Consider the following 22,182-nt stretch of genomic DNA (forward strand, 5'->3'; position numbering starts at 1 on the left):
ATATATGTATAAATAAGAGTTGTGTCATATGGAGATTTGAATATTTTCATATACATATCCACATATAATTCTCCATAACGTACATGTATTTAAATAAAGGAATATTAATATATGATAACAGTTAAGAAAAGGTTATTTTCATTTGTGAAAAATACAACTCTAGGCTCAGATGCCTTACAAGGGAAAAGTAAGTTCTACCAAACATTCAGAGAACAGACAATTCTAGTCTTGTATATACTGATTTAATTTAAAGGAGGGTGATACTGATGCCCAACTCATTTTGTATCAAGAAGTAACCTTAACACAAAAATCAAGATATTTTAAAATGTAAAATTATAGATTAATCTTACGTATGATCATGAACACAAAATCCTAAACAAAATATTATCAATCCAAATCCAGCAGTATATTTTTTAAAAATAAAATATTTTATTTATAACAATAATACAAAGATGAATTAATGCAATAAAAATCTGTTTATGTAATTGATCATACTAATGGATTGTAAGAAAAAAATTACATAATCACCTCAACAGGTAGAGTGAAAAAAAGGCATTTGGTAACATTTAACCTACTCATGACTTTTTTTACATTAGCAAAATAGTACTAGAAAAAAAAACTTCATTAATTTAAAAAGAATATATAATAAAAACTCAGAATGAGTATTATACTAATGGAATATTATACTAAAGAAAAATCAGGATGTTTCTTTAAAAGTCAAACATAAAAAGTTATTTAAAGTCAAACATAAGACAAGGATATTCTATTATTGGTTCTATTCAAACTTGTCCTGGAATTCCTAATCAATCAGTAAAATAAAATTTAAAAAAGAGTTAAGGATTGGAAAGGAGTGGGCATAAGTATCACTGTTTTGTATATAACATGATTTTCAACCTAGAACACTTAAAGAAAATCTGAAGATAAATTACAAGAGAGTTTAGCGGAATCATGTCTACCGCCATACCGCCCTGAATGCACCCAATCCCATCTGATCTCAGCAGCTAAGCAGAGCTGGGCCTGGTTAGTACTTGGATGGGAGAGTTTAGCTGAATTGCAAGGTGAGAAAAAAGCAATACATTAAATCTGTAATGCTTCCATATACGTGTAACAATTAGAAAATGTATTTTTTAAAAGACTCCATTTTTAAAAAGACTCCATAACAACAACAAAAACTATAAAATACATACAAATAAAATTTAAAATGTTGGGTAGCACCCATATGGAAAAAATTTACCAAACATCATCTAAAGGTAGAAAAAAATAACCAAATGAAAGAAGAAATATATGGTGTTCATGGGTGGAAAGAGTCGAACCATAAAGTTTTTCATTTTGCTCAAATTTATATATAAATCAATGTAATTCCAATTTAAAACTCCGTAGATTTCTATGGAACTTGAAGAGCTGATGCTAAAATTTATTTAGAAAAGTAATGGAACAATAAAAGCTGAGATAGTTTTGGAGACAACGAACAAGCTGGGGTAACTTGACAAAGCAGTGAGGAATCAACACTTACTACAAAACTCTAGTAATTAAGACAATGGAGTCTTGACTAATTACACAAATGAGATGAATAAAATGCTCAAAAAAGAAAGAAGCTGTTAATAAATGGTTGTGGTACAGATAATTGAGCAAATATATTAATATTTATGTTAAAACATATTTATTTAATAAATTGGGCTGCCATACACAAAAGTTGTTTGTGATTTAAAACAACAGATAATGAAAAACAAAAGTTTACAACATTTATAAGAAACGGAGACTATGTTTGCAGGATGAAAAAAAATTCCTGAAACAAGGCATCAAAAGACAAGCAATAAAGAAAATACTTATACTACTGACTATACTTTTAAAATAAAACTTTTGTAGCACAAAAGACACATAAATAAGAAAAAAATATACTATATACCAGGAGAAGGTATAACAAATATAACCATCAAGGAATAGGATCCAGAATTTAGCAAGAACTCTGAAAAATAAGAAAACAAAAGCTCAATATAAAATAGGCCAAAGATAGAAATAGGAAGGTCAAAGAGAAAGAAACATGAATCGCTAACGAACAAATATAAAGATGTTATCCTACTCAGAAATCTAGAAAATGCAAATTAAGACCATGATATGATACCGTTTCACACCCATGAAGTTAGCAATAAATTTAAAATCTGTAAGTACCGAATGTTGGCAAGAATATGAAGCAATGAACTCTCCTAAACTACTGATGGAGTTACAAATTGGTACAATGTTGGAGAAAAATTTGGCAATATCTAATAAAATTGAAAATAGCCATACTTTTTGTCTCAGCAATTCTACTCCTAGAGAAACTGTAACAAGGTCTCCAAAGAGACCTATACACAATATTCTTTGCACTGCTGTTTGTGATAGTGAAATGTTGAAAATAACCTATAAGTCTACCAACAGAAAAATGGATTAAAAATTATGTGGTTAAACTATGGGATATTATCTTGTTATGTGATTCTTTATGCTTTTCTGTATATTTGAAATAGCTCCCTTTTTTAAAAATGATCAGGGAGGGTCAGAGTAGATGATATTTGAAAAATGAAATTCTTCCAAATATTTCAAATCTATTAGCTATGCTTGAAAAATGAGCAAAGAAATCATTACACAATAAATTCACAAACACCTTGAATACATCAAAATGAATGATCTGTAAGGAGCAGGTCTCATTAGACTAACCTAATTTTGTAACATGACAGAGTAATAGGCCTGGCAGATCAAGGGGCAGAGATAAATGCAATGTCCCAACTTTAGCAAGAATTCTCATCCTGTGCCATATGGTATTGTCATCAAAGAAACGGGAACGGTAAAGAAATGTAAAAAAGAAAACAGGGATAGCATAGTCTAGACCCGGACTCCAGCCAATAGAATAAAATTACCCAGCACACTAGAAGATAGATAACTCTTCCTTCGGGGCTTATCAACCTCTGAGAACTAAACCAAAGTCTCTTGGCCTGGTGATAAAATGAAAACCATAGGCCTTAAATGTGCAGTTGACATCTAAGAGGCAGTGAGAAGAGCTCCGTAATATGAAGATGTATTTTATTAAAATTGAGGAAGTGGTCGAAACTGAGCTAATATTTAAAGAGAGGATGACAAAAGAGTAGTACAAATAAGGAAGGGAAATTAATATTTTAAAAATAAAAGTGCTAGCTAGGAAGCACAGTTCATATTCCTCTACATGAAAAACGACTTTATCCGGGAAAGTGGTGATTTTCTATTAAGCACTCATTTGATTAGAGACACACAGGATAGCAAGAGAGGGACCAGGCTTCTCTGCAGCTGCATCTCCACGCTGTCCCAGGAAGCAAACCTGCCTGAAAGACTATTCATGTGAGCGACCAGCCAGACGGTCTCATGTACTGAGGCTGCCCAGTTGAGAGTAGAAATCACTTTAGAGGTCAGATGGGACATCAAGTTGAATTTTAAACATCAACCTGTCACTGTCATCTGGAAATCTATTAAAATAATGTAACATAAAAGTAGGAATGCTGTACTGACAAACCAGAAGCCCCGTTTTCTCCATTTTGGCTCCACTGCGTGTCCACTTCCATTTCCACCACTTAAAGATGGAATAGGATATAGGAAGGTGGGTGGGGAGATTCTTCAAAATCAGCCAGTTGTTATAAAATTATGTCTATGGAAAAAAAATGATTTTAAAATCCAGATTATGAGAGAATTTTAGTAAGCTATTTCACATATACAAAAGGCCTTACCCAGAATTCTGTGGCCAGCTGTTCTTTGTTAGAGAGATAAGAAAATAAGGATTTAGATGTGCAAGATGGGATACTTAGATGAAAAATTTTAAACGATTTTCCTGACAGAGAGCAGCTGATGAACCTTAGGAAGACTTTACATGAGAAATTGTAGAATCACACCTTTTAAGAAGGCATTCTTTAAATAAAATCTTTTCTGCTCCGGATAATTCTCTCAAAATTTCTCTCAGCCCTCAAATAAAAACTGTCCCAGAAATATTCTCCCCACCTAAAAAAAATTACCAAACAATTTTGAGGAAATATATTAAGAGAAGAAAGTCAAAACATATTATACATTAAGTACATGGCAAAGTAAACTTTGCACTGTGCAATGAAGGTATTTTACCTTATACTATACACCCGCATTCAAAATGTTGTTTTGCTTTTAAAAAGCATTGGTTAATGCTTCACAGAAAAATATATAATTGCAGAAACCATCTGCCCACAAGTCATATTTCCTCATTGCTTCCCTGTGTTTTCTTAACTACTTTGTTAATATTTGCATAAAAACAGGACCTTACTTTCATGAAAGCACAGATATTCAATCAATGTTTATAATATTACACACTTGTTGAAATTACACTGAACAAAAAGCACATATATAATTCTTAGGTGCTTGCATGCTGAATGTGTGAGCACTCCTAGAATAAATATTATGTGTGTGTTTGACATGGTAATTGCTGGTGTTTGTCTATTCTCCAGGATCTGTTTTCTTATCTAAGGAGTGAGCCCAACTCTTCCACTTATAGGGTGGAGTGGCAAAGAGGAGAGAAGAGGTGAGAGGTTATCAGGGTGTGGGGTGTGGTGGTGCCTCCCTGTGTGTAACTCCTACCCTTGCTTTCTTTTTTTATTATTATTATACTTTAAGTTCTAGGGTACATGTGCACAACGTGCAGGTTTGTTACATATGTATACATGTGTCATGTTGGTGTGCTGCATCCATTAATTCATCATTTACATTAGGTCTATCTCCTAATGCTATCTGTCCCCCCTCCCCTCCACCCCACGACAGGCCCCGGTGTGTGATGTTCCCCACCCTGTGTCCAAGTGTTCTCATTGTCCAATTCCCACCTATGAGTGAGAACATGCAGTGCCCTTGCTTTCTTAAAGGAATAAGGGCAGGTCACCGATGCACATGCACACTTAAATTGCTATAATGGGGAGTTTTTCCTAGCTGAGATTCAACAACAGCTCTCTCTGGCCAGGAAGTGCCACTTACAAGTGCAATCATTTGGGCCCTTAGCATCAGCAACTGCAACCCTCAGACTGAACAAACTATTGATGCAAATGTCCACACAGAACCATTTCCAAAGACTCCTTGAAGTTACACATGATTGTGAGGAACATTTTAAGTTTGGAGGGATTTCATCCATTTCAGACCGAACCAAACATCACACCAAGTTAGAATCCTAAGGCATCAAAACAATAAAACACTTGAAAATTTTTTAAATGACAACTCCAGAGATTAATACATGTGTTTTAGACACACTTAAATGTGCCTCAAATTAGTCTTTATAAAAGGTGTATTATTACATCATCGTTTATATGTAAGTATAGGTGTCGACACTATACGTATACAGCCACTTGGTTTCAGGAAGCACCTACCTCAAACAGACCACTCCACTTTTTATTTTTTCTGGCTCCTCTTTCTTCATAGGAAGTGCACAGAGATGCATGTCTACACACACTTTTACAGGTACGTATACATTCACCTATATAACACCCTGCATGTTCATACATGTTAGGTGGATACTCTGCACATGTAGTATATTTACAGATGATTTACTGAGTCATAAAATCCCCCTTACCCTTTCTCAGCATAATAAGCATGAAGCAGTTAAAGAAAAAAAAAAAGAACAAAACACACACAGGGACTTGGCAAAAAGCTAAAAATAATGACACTTTTGAAGAGAAAATTGTAGAAGCAGGCTTCAAGGGGGATAAAGTTTTTCCAACACCATAGGAAAGTCACATTTCTTCCTTAGGTTTCCAAACCTTATTTAAATTGTTAGGCAAACATGAAGAACTGTACCTCAGCTTCTAGCAGCTGCACATGGAGTGAACCCTGTATAGACTACCTGCCTGTAAGTTTAGTCTGGGAAAAATAGATATTTTTAATGAAACCTTAATACTTTCAGATATCTATAATAATCCAAGAAGGCCAACAAATGGTTAATGTGGTGAACCTGGATTTAATGAATAGATAAGCAGAATTTCTTAACTAGCCCACAAATATTCTTACCAAATTTAAATGTATATCAAATTCAAATTAGATTTTTTAAAAGGTATGACCTGCCACGTATATTTTAAGTTAATCACAGAAAATCTATAGCATAAAAATGCTTTTAATTCCACATTCTAATGTGTTCAGACATTTAGAGTCACAATATTTCAAAATTATACCAATAAGATATCAGCTATTTCTTATTTGGAAGAGGTGTAAAGCACACTTCCCCACCCCAGCCCATTGACAGCTACTGCCGTGTGTAAATTTGCTAGAAAACATTACAGCAGTGGCGAGAGGGACGTCAGGATCACCCCTCCCTTCCTAGGAGATGATGCTATTGATTAGTTGTAGGAAAGAGGGGCAACATAGTGATCGCTATAGCCAAGGCATCATTTAGCCTTAATAGAGTTCTGTGAAGCCAAAATGGTCACTGTGTGTTTTTTCATTCATATTAAATTCCTGTTTAATGGTTCACACAACGTTTTACTTCTCTAGAACCTCTTTTATGAAATTTTCATGGAGAAGTAACCCACTAACACTAGGTTGCTTTAGTCATATCCAATCAAGAGTATGGCTCCAAATACAGCAATTGGCCTTCATTACTGTACAGTGTTATATTTCACACATATCCATACTGTCCTGAGTTTTTTCCTTCTTTTTTTTTTTGGTTTACATTTTTTTCTTTTTATTGTGGTAGAATATATGTAACATAAAATTTGTCATCTTAGTCATTTTTAATGTACATTTCAACGACATTAATTACATCCACAATGTTGTACCACCGTTATCATATCTATTTCTGAAATTCTTTATTATACTCATCAGAAATTCTATACCCATTAAGTGACAACTTCCCATTCCTCCTTCCCCTGAACCCCCAATAGCCACTAATCTACTTCTATCTGTATGAGTCTTGCCTACTCTAAGTATTTCATGTAAGTGGAATCATGCAATATGTGTCCTTTTGTATCTGGCTTATGCTACTTCAATTGGCATGTTTTCAAGGTTCATCCATGTTACTGCATATATTGGAACTTCATTTTTACAGTCAAATAAGATTCCATTGTATGTGCATATCACATTTTATTTATCCATTCATCTGTTGATAGACACTTGGATTGTTTTCAACTTTTGGCTGTTGTAAATAATGCTGCAACAAACACTGCTGGACAGGTATCTGTTGAATCTCTGTTTTTGATTCCTTTAGGTTTATAACTTAAGAGTGAAACTGCTGGGGCATATGATCATTCTAGGTTTAACCTTTTGGAGGATCCACCAAACGGTTTTCCACAGCAGCTGCACCATTTTACATTCCCAACAGCAGTTTTCTCCTTCTCAAGCAACTTTATTTTAAGCCTTAGAATAGCCAAGAAAAAAAGGACGGAATAAATAATCGGCCTGTATCTCAAAGAGCCAGCCTGTGTAATCTTTAATCTTGTCACACTATACTCCTGACTTTTATAAATGGCCTGCAAAATAGTCCCCATTTTAACACTTGGTTTTGTTTGTGTTTTTCTATTAAACAATCACATGTAATTAAGTACATATTTCTTCTTTTAGTTCAGTAGCCCATATTATTTCCATTCTCCATGACAGCACTGTGGGAAAGCACTATTTTGGTTGAATGGAAGGAAACACGTCCAAGGCCTATTATTAGTTACCCTACACATATGCTGGGAATTGTCCTCCGCTCCCCTAAATACCCAGATCCTTCCACACCACCAGATTGTGGTTACACTTTCCAGTCCTTTTCCTCCTTTAAAAAATTTTCCCATGTCATTTCCCAGAGCAATTGCAGGCTGCTCTTCCTGCTTCTGGCAGATTGATTGTCTCATTTAGTGGTGTAATTTTGTGTTGCCTACACAAAGAATTTCTTCTGCATTAATCTTTTGTCTTAAAACTTCAGGAATAACCTCACTAAGTATACAATTTAGTGGTTCCTAGGAATGTGAACTTCACATGATTGCAACAAAAGAGACCACAGACGACATTCTTGAAAACTGCACTTTATACATTTTTTTGGTCCATATAGTGCCATCAACTGATGCATTACAAAGTCCTTAGAGAGCAAGACCCCACTAGAGGGCGCATTCTCAATGTGCAACCAAAAGTAGACCCTCCTTTCTCATGTTGCTAACCTACTTAGGAGGCAGATAGAAATCAAAAATAAAATGTCATTATTGAGTGCCTAGCAGGGGCCAGGATTAGGATGAGGCACGTGAGATAGTCTCTCTGGGTGCAAAATTGAATGAGTGCCAAAAATCTTGGTAATCCAGATGAGTAATATGTTAATGCAATATTTTGAGAAATAAAAATTAATGCAAAAACATCCATGATGAACAACATACCAAAATTTTAAATAAAGATAAGTATTACTGCCTTTTTCTTTTTCCTCTGGCTCTTATATGGCTCAGCGCAGCACTAGTGGCTAGAAAGGTTTTCTTTTTGACAAAAGTAAAAAAGAATCACTGTAACATTTCTATGGTTCCATTATTCTACTTCCTCAAATTTCTCTCCCATGGAAATCATTCACAGAGAGTCCTGGGCAAAACTGTGTACCAAGTAAAGTTTATCCTCAGGGGATTCTATCTCTTTTTCCCTGCCCTCATCCCCAAACACCCAGTGGTCTCATGCCGTCCTGACTTCTTAGGGCCTCCCACTTGGGCATCTTAGCTAGACCTGCTGTCTCTAAAAATAGTCCAAACTCTGCACCTCTTCTAGCCCTTGTGTAGCACCCCCCAAAAAAAGAATAGGTCCCAAGGGGAAAAGTAGTTTGATATCAAAAAAGCCTAAGACCATTGAGATAGAGAAAAATTAGTCTTAAATAGAGTTGTAAATTCTAGAATAAGATGAGAGCTCTACCAAACCAATTCTGTTTAATTTACTAATAAGGTTAACAGGCTCAAGGAGATTAAAAAAGACTAGTGAAACGATTACACATGAGACATAGTCAAGATTAGGATGCAGGTCTGCTTGCTTCCTTCCCATTACACAAAATTGTCAGAACTTTTTTGCTTTTATTCCATGTTTTTACATTTGTAGCCAAATATTTAAAAATTCAGAAATGTCTGGGACATGAGACCATTCCACTTCTATTTTAGAGTTTACTACACAATCAACATAATTAATGATTTCAAATATTTATTCAGAGATTATTTTGTATCCAAGGTACTGTGATAAAAAGTTAAGATCCTAGTGTAGGAGGTGAAATTTCAAATAATCATTGAATAGCTGGAAAAAAAAAAAAAAAGAGCTCATGGAGAAAGAAAATGGGCAAACATAAATGAGGAAATTCAGAAAACTAGGCACTACATAGGTTTGCTACAATAAAAAAAAGAGCAAGCATTTAAATGGGTTACAAAATTTGACACTGGAAAGCTTCTTCGAACATTTCAGTAATCAGAATATCTTCAAGGTTTGGTACAGGAATGCAAAAGGATTTCCTGACAAGTGTATCCCATATACCAAACAAGTGACCTGGCTTCAGACTCCTTTGCCTTTTAACTAGTTTCTCATTACAGATGCTCCTTGACTTACGACAGGGTTACAGCCCAATAAACCCACTGGAGTCAAAGATATTGTAAGTCGAAAATACATTTAATATGCCAATAAACCCATTGTGAAGTTGAAAATCATTAAGTCAAACCATCATAAGTCAGAGACCATCTGTGCTCTATTATATGAAATATAAAATAAGTTTACATAAGTCAAAGTTAAATAAAAAAAACTACCAATAGCTTAGGAAATGTATGTTGATGCAGTTCAGTACAACAGACAATTTTGGTGGATGGAAAAAAACTGAGTAGACCCATTCCCATATGGTGAAAAATATATTGAATGTAGTTTGTGGATTGGAGGGGAGTAGGCATGATCCTTCCTTTTCTCAGGTTATTTTCTGAAAATGAGTACTGCAAATCCAGGAATTTTAATTGACTTTTTTCTTTTACTATAATATTGGAGACTTTTTTTTTTAGATGAAGTCTCCCTCTCTCTGTTGCCCAGGCTGGAGTGCAGTGGCGCGATCTTGGCTCACTGCAACCTCCGCCTCCTGTATCCAAGCAATTCTCCAGCCTCGGCCTCCTGAGAAGCTGGGATTACAGGCACCCACCACTGCGCCTGGCTAATTTTTGTGTTTTTAGTAGGGACGGGGTTTCGCCATGTTGGCCAGGCTGGTCTGGAACTCCTGATCTCAGGTGATCGGCCCACCTCAGCCCCCCAAAGTGCTGGGATTACGGGGGTGAGCCACCATGCCCAGCCGAGACTTTTTCTCTTCATTTAAGTGGTTGCCTATTTTCTGCAAATCGTCAAAAATCTAAAGATTTTACTTTTTTTAACAACAGAAGTTTGTAAGTCATTTTCTAAAACTCTTTAGAACATTTGAGAATAAATAACAATTTTTATATTATTGCCCCAAATTATACTTCCAAATTCAAGATGGCAATCATGTTGGAGGTGTCTCACTTAACATGTAACAAACTAACACAATGACAAGACCTGTGGAGAAATCTAAACAAATAAGCGATGTGTACATTGGAATCTACCCCGCCCCCAACCCCTCAAATGACGAAGACATCCTTTTCCCAACCTGTTGTTTTGCTACATTTTCAAAATTCCCAGAAATTCTACATTTCTATTCAGAATTTAGCCAATGAGTTACAAAGCAAATATCTCGTCATTGGACACTGTTTTACGATTTTTCCTAGCGGCTGTCTTGCCTTCGACGTAGTAGTTTCCTTGTCAGTAACTTTACCTCTGCTTCCTCAAGTGCAAATCTAACATTATTAAAGTTTATTCTTGTCCCGTTTCCACATCCTTACTAGAAAGATGACAACTTCGTGCAAATACCATGTAACAGGATCATTGGCTGCTAATTCGGCATTTCTGGGAATAGGCAGAGAATGTCACAAACCAGCTTCAGAATAGCACATTAAGCCTGGAAATGTAGTTTATCATTTCACTTGACTTTCAAATATTTGATTTTACACTTGGTGGGCGGCATTTCTAATCAATAGTGAAACAGGAAAAGTTCCCTTGTCCCCCTCGCAGGGTGTGTAATGGGGAAGTGGCTTGCTTCTTCAGTGCCCCGCTGCTCAAACCTCTAGGGAAGCATAGAGATGGCAGGCTGTGGGGCTCTGACCCCACAGCAGTGTCTAGGGGTGAATGTTTACAGCTCCTGAAGCCCCAGTGGGTGAGTGTTACAGAATACTCTTTTAGTTTGCCGTCTACTGGCGGCTTGTGTTAACCAGCTCAGTTAGATCCCCTTCCTTATCACAAAGACAAAGGAATTTCTGTATTCCAGGGTTTCTTGCCTTGGTGTACCAGAAGAATCCGATCACGCATGGTCCTGGAGAATGAGTGCAAGGTTTTATTGAGTAGAAGTGGCTCTCAACAGATGATGGAGCCAGAAGAGAGATGGTTTTCCCCTGGAATCAGGCTGCTAGGCAGCCCCGGCTCTTCTCAGACTGCTCCAGCCAAACTCTGTGACATTCTGCTGGTGGATGGCCTGCCGGTCTGGTGGTGCCTGTCAGCATGCTCTTAACGACAAGCCATCCGTGTTTTCTTCTGCCGAAGTATTCTTCATGACGTCCAGCTGCTTCTATCTCTGCCTCGCTAGGGTCTCAGGTTTTTATAGGCCCAGGATGGGTGTGTGGTGGGCCAGGGTGGTCTTAGAAAATACAACATTTGGGTTGGAAGGCAGAAACGCCTGTCATCACCTAGGTCCATGGGGGTGGAGCCCTAGCCAGGGACGGGCCTTTCTCTACCCAGCACTTCCCTTCTCCGTTCCTTATCATTTAAAGGGAAGACAATCTTCCCTTCCCAGCACTCCTGTATCAATAGTATTGACAAGCACTAGGCAGATGACAAGGTGGAAGTAAATGTACCACAGTTACATGCAGAGCAGTGTTTCAACAACGAAGTGCCTGAGACCTTAAGGCAAAATTGCTTCACATTTCATTGTTCACTTAAAGAAAAATGTTAAAAGATGACTCAATGACTGTTCCTTCACAATTAATATTCTTTAAACTGTACTCTACTAAACAGAAATTGTAAGGTCAGGCCAAGCATACATTAAGTTGACTAATGCATTAGATAAAAGTAAAATAATCACAGCACTTTGGGAGGCTGAGGCAGGTGGATCACCTGAGGTCAGGAGTTCAACACCAGCCTGGCCAACATGATGAAACCCCATCTCTACTAAAAATACAAAAAATTAGCTGGACACGGTGGCCCGCACCTGTAATCCCAGCTACTCAGGAGGCTGAGACAGGAGAATCACTTGAATCCAGGAGTCAGAGGTTGCAGTGAGCCGAGATCACACCACTGCACTCCAGCCTGGGTGATAAGAGTAAAACTCCATATCAAAAAAAAAAAAAGTAAAATAAAAGTAGGTTTTCGTACCACAGCTGACACTCTGGTTAACTCTTATTCAAATAAAATGTCCCTCAAAGTTTAATTCCAGACACTTCGTTCAGAAATAAAATATTGGAGTACTTAAGGTTTTTTTTTCTGATAAAATGTGTGCAGGCTTATATAAAATGAAGATAAGTATATGAAATAAAATATGAAAATGCTTTCACATAAAGAGTTCTCGTTTTTCAGTCTTCAGATGAAGTATCTTATGAATGTATTGGTGTTCATTCTGACCAAAGCTGAAGAAATGTTGAAGAAATGAAAGTAACATGCAGTAGACTGAATGTTTGTGTCCCCCCATAATTTATATGCTGAACTTCTAATCCCAGTGTGATGACATTTGGAGGTAGGGTCTGTGGGAGATGACTAGGTCATAAGGATGGAACGCTCATGAACGGCATAAGTGCCTGATATAGTTTGGATGTTTGTTTGCTCCAAATCTCATGTTGAAATGTGATCTCTAATGTTGAAGGTGGAGCCTAGTGGGTGGTGTTTGGGTCATGGGGGCAGATCCCTCATTAATGGCTTGGTGTCCTTCCCACGGTAATGAGTTCACATGAGACCTGATTGTTAAAGACCCTGGCACCTCCTCCTCTCTCGGTCCTTCTCTTGCCATGTGATATGCCGGCTCCCCCTTCACCTTCTGGCATGATTGTAAGCTTCTTGAAGCCCTTACCAGAAGCAGATGCTGGCACCACACTTCTTTTTTTAAAACTTTTAAGTGCAGGGGTACATGTGCAGGATGTGAAGGTTTGTTACATAGGTAAACTTGCAGCATGGGGGCTTGTTGTACAGCTTATTCTATCACCCAATATTAAGCCTAGTACTCATTAGTTATTTTTTCTGATCATCTCCATCCTCCCTTTCCCCCACTCTCTGAAAGGGCCCAGTGTGTGTTATTCCCCTCTATGTGTCCATGTGGTCTCATCATTTAGCTCCTACTTACAAGTGAGAACATGTGGCATTTGGTTTTCTGGTCCTGTGTTAGTTTGTTAAGGATAATGGCCTTCAGCTCCATCCATGTCCCTGTAAAAGACATGATCTCATTCTTCTTTATGGCTGCATAGTATTCCATGGTGTATATGTACCACATTTTCTTTATCCAGTTTATTACTGATAGACATTAAGTTGATTCCATGTCTTTGCTATTGTGAATAGTGCTGCAATGAACATACTCATGCATGTTTCTTTAAAATAGAATACTTTATATTCCTTTGGGTATATATCCAATAATGGGATTGCTGGGTTGCATGATATTTCTGTATTTAGGTCTTGGAGGAATCATCACACTGTCTTCCACAGTGGCTGAACTAATTTACACTCCCACCAATAGTATAAGCATCCCTTTTTCTCCACAACATTGTCAGCATCTGTTATTTTTCAACTTATTAGTAATAGCCATTCTGAGTACACCATACTTCTTGTACAGTCTGCAGAACTATGAGCCAAATATAACTCTTTTCTTTATAAATTACCCAGTCTCAGGTATTCCTTTACAGCAATACAAAATGGATTGGCAGAGTGCCTTTATAAGAAGAGGCTGGAGAACTAGGTAGCTCCCATTCCACTATGTGAGGATACAAGGAGAAATTGGCGGTCTACAGCCCAGAAGAGGCACCAGAACCTGACCACACTGGCACCCTGATCTTGGGCTTCCAGTCTCCAGAACCGTAAAAAATAAACTTCTGTTGTTTATAAGCCACCCAGTTTATGGTACTTTGTTACAGCTGCCCAAACTAAGACATAACAACCACCAAGGAACTAATGATAACCATCTTTGAGTTTACAAAATCAAGAATAAACATCAGAATATTTATTCTATATTTTTAATGTATTAACAGTGCCCTCCTACTCACTTCCAAATAATAATATATGGTGAGTTAGACAAGACTTTACAGAGTAAATTTTATGATATTAGGTAGAATTATTAGGTACAATGCTGCAGTGTATTTAGAGTCAAATTTATGTTACTCTTGGGAAACTGCCCATTAGAACCTCCTTCCTTGGCCACATTTGACCCAATAGCCACCAGCTACAGGCTGTCATGCAACTTATATGAAGATCTAGGAAAAGACTCCTAGCCACTAGAGATGTTTTATCTTAGATAGAGATGGACTCACCGAGTCAGATCTCACTCAGGAGTCTGAATACAAGACAAATATAAAGTGTTAGAAACAGTTGATGATGAGAGCAAAACCCAAGAGATAAAATATTAAACTCAAACTGTAGGGCAGTAAATGTCATGTTAGCTGTTTAAGTAATTGCATTTAATGTCAAATAAAATGATTCTACTCAATTATTTGCATCATCCAGCCCACACGATAGCATAATCTTGTCATCGTCTAGTATATTTTGGGAAATTGAGTTTTTCTCATGCCTCCATCCAATTCAGTCCTCCTCACTGCCAGCTGGCTTCTAACCATTGTTCTCAGCTCACTGGAGATTTGCTACTGTCCCGGACTGAAATTCCCATTGCCTTTATTCCACCAACACTCTTCACCTAAGGCCATTACATATAACATATACAACGTATGTTTACTGAGGATAATTAAAGTCGGGAATAACTTTATAGTGAACATTAAACACCAATATCTCTAGCAATTCATTGGCCATTCCCTACCACAGGTTAATTACACTGGCCATTTTTCTAGGTAAGCCCTGTCTTTTCTCCATTCTACAGGGCACATTTCTCTCCAGGCTTATATGCATATGGGTGCAAGGCAATAAAGTTAATGAGTAGCTTTTACTTTCACAAATAAAGTTTTCTTCAAACACATGGCTTTGTCAGCCTTTCCTTTTGCAAATTTTTACCTTATTCTTAAAGTTACTGTTTTTAAAAATATATATTTGTATGTATGGTGTGTGTGTGTGTCTGTGTGTATGTCTGTCCGTGTGATGTGATTGATTTTGGCCTCATTTTCTAGTAAGTAGGGGATGGTAAGCACTCAAGCAAACTAAAAAGTGCCTTCGTCTTCTAAAGGAGGCAACTGGTCTCCAGCTCCAGCCTCTGTTGCCAACCCAATGCCACCAGATCTGCTAACTTTTCAAGAGAAGCCAGATATCCAGTATGTATAAATTTCCTAATTTTAAAAGACCTGGCTACTATTTTAATTTTTTAAATACTATGTGAGAAAAATAAGACTTGTATGAGGCAGTCTATCCAGCTAGAAGAAGAACCTGTCTTCCATCTCAAATTCTAGGGTTCCTTTCTGCTATTGGAGATGCCAATGGACAACTCTAAAATTTCTGTTTTAAATATTGTAGTAACAGTTTGAACTGGCTTAAGAAGGGTAATTCATTGAGTGTATCTTATGGGGCCCAAGCTGAGGAATGTGGCTGGATCTTGGGAACATTGGGTTCAGGGACTCAAATCTCATCAGAATTTTCCAGTTGTAATGGCTACTTTTCCTGTACAGCTCCTTCATTTCTCTCTCCCCCATACCTTCTCTCTCTCTCTCTCTCTCTCTCATTGATTTGATTTTATTCATGTCTTCTGATGGCGAGGCTGCAGCCATGAATAACTCCCAAACATTTTTACAAGATTTAGGCTTCTAAATAGAGCTAGCCACCTCTTTCTTGATTTTCAAAATTCCCAGGAAGCCCTCTGATTGTCCAATCCTGGGTCAGGTAACCAAACTTGAACCAATCAAATATGACCACAATGGGGTAATGCTCAGACAGTAAATATATAACCAGAAGGGGCTGAAATAGTAGAGAATGTTGCACTGAAAAAAAAGAAAAACGTGTTGCTATGCAAACACCATTGCAAACACACAATTACATTCACAAACTTTAAGCAACAGCAGGAAGTTGCCCATAATTAAATGTGCAGCTCTGTATACAAGCAAGTTAAGCTACAGAATTTTCAAAGGATTTATTAGCTTAGAATTAGTAGAGAAAAACTTTCTGAAGGATGAGGGATACGAGCTCCCCTCTGAAGTATACATAAGATTTTGTTTGATTACAGGGAGCCAAAGATCCAAAATGCAAAGCAGAGCCATGAAGGGGGACATTCCATTCAATTCCACATAACTTTGTCAGGGACCTGTGCAGTATAAGGGATTGTACAAGAAACCAAGGCCCAAAGTCAATCGTGAAGAATTAGACAATAACAGTCTTTCTGACTGAACTCTTCTTGGTTAAGCAATGTGCTCAAAGAATGTTAATAGATTTTTGTCAATATTAAGGGATGTCCCTAGATGCATTCCACAGAACATTACACTTTACCCTGACTCTTAAACGTGTTATCAACTTAAATAAAGACTTTTAAAGCATGCTCACAAAATCTGCTGAGAATACAAATTTGAGAAGGTTTAAAAATGACTATTTCAAAATTGTAAAATAATATGTCAAAACCAGCATAATAAAATGTATTAGGAATCAATGTGAAGTGCTACACTGAGGATCAAAAGAAAACTGACTTGGAGTTCAGAATGTGGTAGATCTGGCACAAGAGCAATCAAGTGGGGCAAAAAAGCAATCTATGAGCTTCTCTTAATTGCAATGTGGCTGTGAGTAAAAAAAAAAATTTTTGAGACAGAATCTCACTCTGGCACCCAGGCTGGGGTGCAGTGGCACGATCTCCACCCACTGCAACCTTCGCCTCCCAAATTCAAGCAATTCTCCTGCCTCAGCCCCCTGAGTAGCTGGGATTACAGGCACCCACCACAACACCTGGCTAATTTTTGTATTTTTAGTAGAGATGGGGTTTCACCATGTTGGCCAGGCTGGTCTCGAACTCCTGACCTAACTGATCTGCCCCGCTTGGCCTCCCAAAGTGCTGGGATGATAGGTGTGAGCCACCAGGCCCAGCTAGCTATCGGTCAAACTTCTGGCAGGGCACTATCATATAAGATGCATCCTTAAGGAGAATTAATCCTTGTGTCCAAAACAAGAGTATTGGTCATACCACTACTCAATATCATTACATCTAGATGATTCTATTCAACTCTGGATTCTGTATTTAAGGGATACATTGACAAACACTTCCAAGGAAAGAGGACTAGAAAGTGGAAGGGTCTAGAAACCATGTCATAAATAATAACTTAATGGGGTCTAGAGAAAAAAGGACCAAACAAGAAAATACTTTCCTGAGAACTTAGACTAACTCTGAGGGTCTCTAGCGGGTGGAACTAGTACCAATTTAAGGAAGCTGACAAGAAGCAGTGTTGGATTCACTTTGAGAAAGAAGTCCATAATGAATACTGCTATCCTATAAAAAATTGATTGCCTTTTAAAGCAATGAACTTGACAAATACCTGCCAAAGAGGTATGGATTATATTCCTGCCATGAGAAGGAGGTTGGGTTCACTGACCTAATAATCTCTTCCAACATTCTATACTCCATTAGTTTGTTTTTCTGTATTTATTTACATACGTTTACATATAAAGGGATGGCTCCTTTAGCCATGCCAAATAAAGAAGCCAGCCAATGTCCTTTGGCTTCAACATATTTAGAGTTTAAAAACTAATATCAACTCAGCAAAGATTTTTGGCAATTTTATTTTATTCTAAAAACCTCAAATTCAATTTCCCCAGAAATAGACATAATAATATCAATTCATGGATGACTTACTTAGGTAAGAATGAACTTGGAGATTAAAATGTAAATAATTTTTGCCTGAAGATCATACCAGAAATTGTACCAGTGTCTACAACTCATTTCAGGACAAAATAAGTACCACTAAATGTTGTTCTATGAAGCTTCTGTCTACGGCTGCTGACACAGACGCTCCAATAGAAACTCAGTTTGAGTATGCTTACTAGTTATTTTAACTTGGGCAAGTCATTAGCCTGTCTGAAGCCCAATTTTTCATCTCTAAAGTGAAGCTGTTAGTGCAATAATATCTTCCACGTACCTTTTGGGGTACAATGATCAAGTTTGATAATATATGTGAAAATATTTATAAATTGTAAAATATTAGCTATTATATGCTGAGGAAAAACAGCATATATTCAATTACAAATTTCTGCAGCTGGGATTTCTTCCACTGAAACATTTTAATGTTCCATAAAAATCCCAGCTTCCACCTGCAAGGCTCTCTGGCTTTACTATACAGGGTTACGTTTTAAAGATAAAACCATTCCCTAATTATGGTTGCCTGCTACATTATAAAATTAACTGTTTTGCTTTAGTGCAGAGTTTAGCAGCTGGTTCAACCTTAATGCTTTTTACTCAGACCACACACTGTAGCATAATATCCTTTCATTTTATTCCAGTGTTTCACATTAATTTTATACTTAATTGTCCTTTACAGTATTTCTGTCTTAAAAATTTTTTTGGAGGTTAAGTGAAGCTTATCCTAGAACCAGGGGCTACCAAACAATCAGAACCTTCACTTTTCCTAATGAGTCATTCAAAAATATTGTAAAAATAAAACTGTTCAACACCAAAGCTGAGATTTTAATTTAAATTATTTATAAAGCAGAAGGGCAGGATTAGGTATTGCTGAAACAAAAAGATTTTGCACTTGCAGTATGTTAAATGATTTTACATGCACAGTATGTTTTTAAAAGTTTACTGATCCCACATTTAGTAATAAACTCCATGGGATGTCTGGCAGAAATTCCCCGCCACAACAGTTTACGCCGACCATCTGTGTCTGCAAGAAGCTTCCAGATATTCTGCCACCTGATTCGCTGTCCCAACTCTTCTCACTTCTATTCACAGGCTTCTTTTAATTTTCATCATATACTATATCTACCCTGAGAGGAAGAAAATATTACCAAAACAGTACAGTGTTACATATTTCTGAAACCAAAATAAGATGGGAGAACTTTTAACAACCAATTCAATTTGTAATGGATTGATGAATCTCTTGCTCTTCAGAGTGAGGCTATATCAGCAACACAGAATATCACAGAAGGAAGGGTCTTTATAGATTGTCTAGTTCACTGCCTTCCTTTGACAGATAAGGAAACTGAGGCCCAGGAAGTCAGAGGCTTGCCTGAGACCCCACAGACTGATGCCAGGGAGCAGGGAGGAGAGTGTGGGGTGCAGTTGACCCCCCAACGTGAGCATTTTTCAACACACCATTCAAATTCAGCTGTCCTATGTCACTAGTGACTGCCTTGGTTCCGGATCCAAAGACCAGCCTATCAATTCCCAATCTGGCTTTGGAGAGTAGACCTACCTAATAAGAAGGAAAAAATTTACAACTAGATAAAGGCTGTCTGCAAAGGCCTCTTTTCACTGACCCTCAGTACCCAATCTCCCCTCACCCAGTGCCTCCAAACTCTTGACTCCAGACCAGTGGAAAGCACACGAGCTTTGGCATCAAGACTCCAGAGTTTCAAGTCTCAGTTCTGCTATTCAGCTCTCTGCCCTAGGGCATGTTGCTAACCACTCTATGCCTCCATTTCCTTCTCTCTAAAATAGGCTTAACATTCTCACTTGTTAGGGCTCTGTGAGATTTTAATGAGACGTATTTTTGGAAGCCTTATGTGTAAGTAGGCAGTGGCTTAATAGAACCACAGGATTGTCATGTGCATTAAGGAAATATCTGACTGAACGCTACAAAGGGAATTCTAAAAAGTCTGTCAAGTTTCTCAATGTTTGCAAGAGAGACAATTCTGCAATTTTGTGTAATCTATTTACTACTCTCTACCCCAGCATTCATTTACCTAAAAGAATTAGCGCCTATTATGTGAAAAAATAACAACCCATTGCAAGACTGCTTCTGTAGATAATGATCTCGATGTAAGGGGGCAGAATAGGTCAATAAATCTGTTTCCATATCTCACCTGTTCGCTACCTGGATATTGGCCAGGCTACTCTTAGGGATCCCCGATTATTTGCAGATTGCTCAAATCTCTCCTGCGGCCATAAATATGAGAAGGTGAGTCTACAACTTCTCTTTGTAATTTAAAATAAAATCAAAAAAATTTCACTATAAACAGTTGAGTAACCATGGGTCAGGGATGGTAAGGATGCTTATTGCTAAGGAAAGTAACTTCAACCTTGACCTGTACTCAAAATAAATCCCATCCATCATCACTCATTTTAATACTCTAGTATTCCGTGTTAAGGTTGGTGAGTACTTACAGGTTTAAGAGGAGCTGAGTGAAAAGAGAAATTTGAGTTTAGAAATACAGTAGCTTCTGCTTATACTCAGTTTTGCTTTCCACAGTTTCAGTTACCCACAGTCAACTGCAATCCTAAAAGATTATATTGAAAACTCCAGAAATAAACAATTCATAAGTTTTAAATTGATAGCTATTCTAAGTAACATGATGAAATCACAAGCTGTCCTGTTCCATACCACCTGGGACAGGAGTCATCTCTTTGTCCAGTGTATCCATGCTGTAGAGGCCACCCACCCACGAGGCAATCAGCAGCTCTCTCTGTTATCAGATCAACTGTTGCAGTATCTGAGTGCTTGTGTTCATGTAACCTTTATTTTAATTAATAATGTCCCCAAAGCACAAGAGTAGTGGTGGTAGGATGTTGTTATTGTTGTTCTATTTTATTATTAGCTATTGTTAATCTCTCAATGTGCCTAATTTATAAATCAAACTTTATCATAGGTATGTACGTATAGAAAAAAAAAACATGTATATATGGGATTTGGTACTATCCATGATTTTAGGCATTCACTGGGGGTCTTGAAACATATCACCATGGAAAAGAGGAAACTGTTATAGCCAGTTAGTATCTGCTGCACAGAGGAAGCCTATTAAACACACTTCTAATATTCTGTCATCTTGAACTTTTATAGGTCCCTGGATTTAATGATTAAGATTTTGCCACACTGAAAATTGTGGCAACGGTTGTAACAATTTCAAATTAAATTAGTGCAAACATATTAAAGAGAATTGAGAAGAGAGCTAACTAGCTAATGAATAATTTTATGAAGTGTCAAAAGCAGCTGACAAGAAAATAGTAATATTAATTAATACCAACTGGCTTCTTATAACATATCTAGCAGCCCCTCTTGGGATACGTGATTACTGGGTCACAGTCCACAGATTCACGTGGCATTTGGAGTGAGTCCTGCATCTCTCAACATTCTGGACTGTGAAGAACCCTCAGATGGAGCAATGAGCTCACTCAGCGTAAATCGTGCCAAGCCTTGGGTAACTCCCCCATCCTGTATTCTCTGGAGAGATGCCACCTCCCAAAAACTGTGGAGTGTAACACATTAATGTCTCAGAAGGTGGGAGGTGGAGGGGGGGGTGTAGATTTTCTCTGTTAAAATGTTAATACAATTATATGAGTTTAAATGTTTAAAGGAAGATAATTAGGATTTTTCAGGGCAAGTTGATACTTTTCTTTTTCTCTCAATAACTTCTGTAACTAATTGCAAAAGTAATGCCCACTTGGAGGTGATAGAAAAAGAAGTGCTTGCTTCAGCAGCACATATACTAAAATTTTAACAGTACAGAGAAGAATTAGCATGGCCCCTGCACATAGATAACATGAAAATTCGTGAAGCATTCCATTTTTTTAATTAAAAAATAAATCAAGGAAAAACCCAAAGAAATGAAATTAAATTCACCAATAATCCCCTCCATTCTGATACGACCACTATAACAATTTATTATGAATTTGGCAATGTGGAAGTTGAATCAGGACTATGATGACAAGACTCGGGGCAAGAGGAAAACTTTGGCTAAGCCAGAAACACAATGATGCTCGGGGCAAGAAGAAAAGGGGTTTAAAAAAATTTTAAAGAAACCTATAAACATTAAGGATTATTTTGGTGAAAACTAGGTAGAACATTGTGAGGGAGGTGCACATCCTCATTGTCACACTAGACTAGCTCACAGGGGCAGAAG

At 37.4% G+C, this 22,182-nt stretch overlaps 1 non-coding gene across 1 annotated transcript; it reads left to right on the forward strand.

The window, feature by feature from the left end:
• Positions 1 to 21,744: 21,744 nt before the first annotated feature.
• Positions 21,745 to 21,852, forward strand: LOC112133198 (U6 spliceosomal RNA). The gene has a single exon (XR_002914884.1). It is a non-coding gene; the product is annotated as a U6 spliceosomal RNA (small nuclear RNA).
• Positions 21,853 to 22,182: the final 330 nt, after the last annotated feature.

The sequence above is a fragment of the Pongo abelii genome, chromosome 3, assembly GCF_028885655.2.
Source record: "Pongo abelii isolate AG06213 chromosome 3, NHGRI_mPonAbe1-v2.0_pri, whole genome shotgun sequence".
Taxonomy (NCBI): Eukaryota; Metazoa; Chordata; class Mammalia; order Primates; family Hominidae; genus Pongo; species Pongo abelii.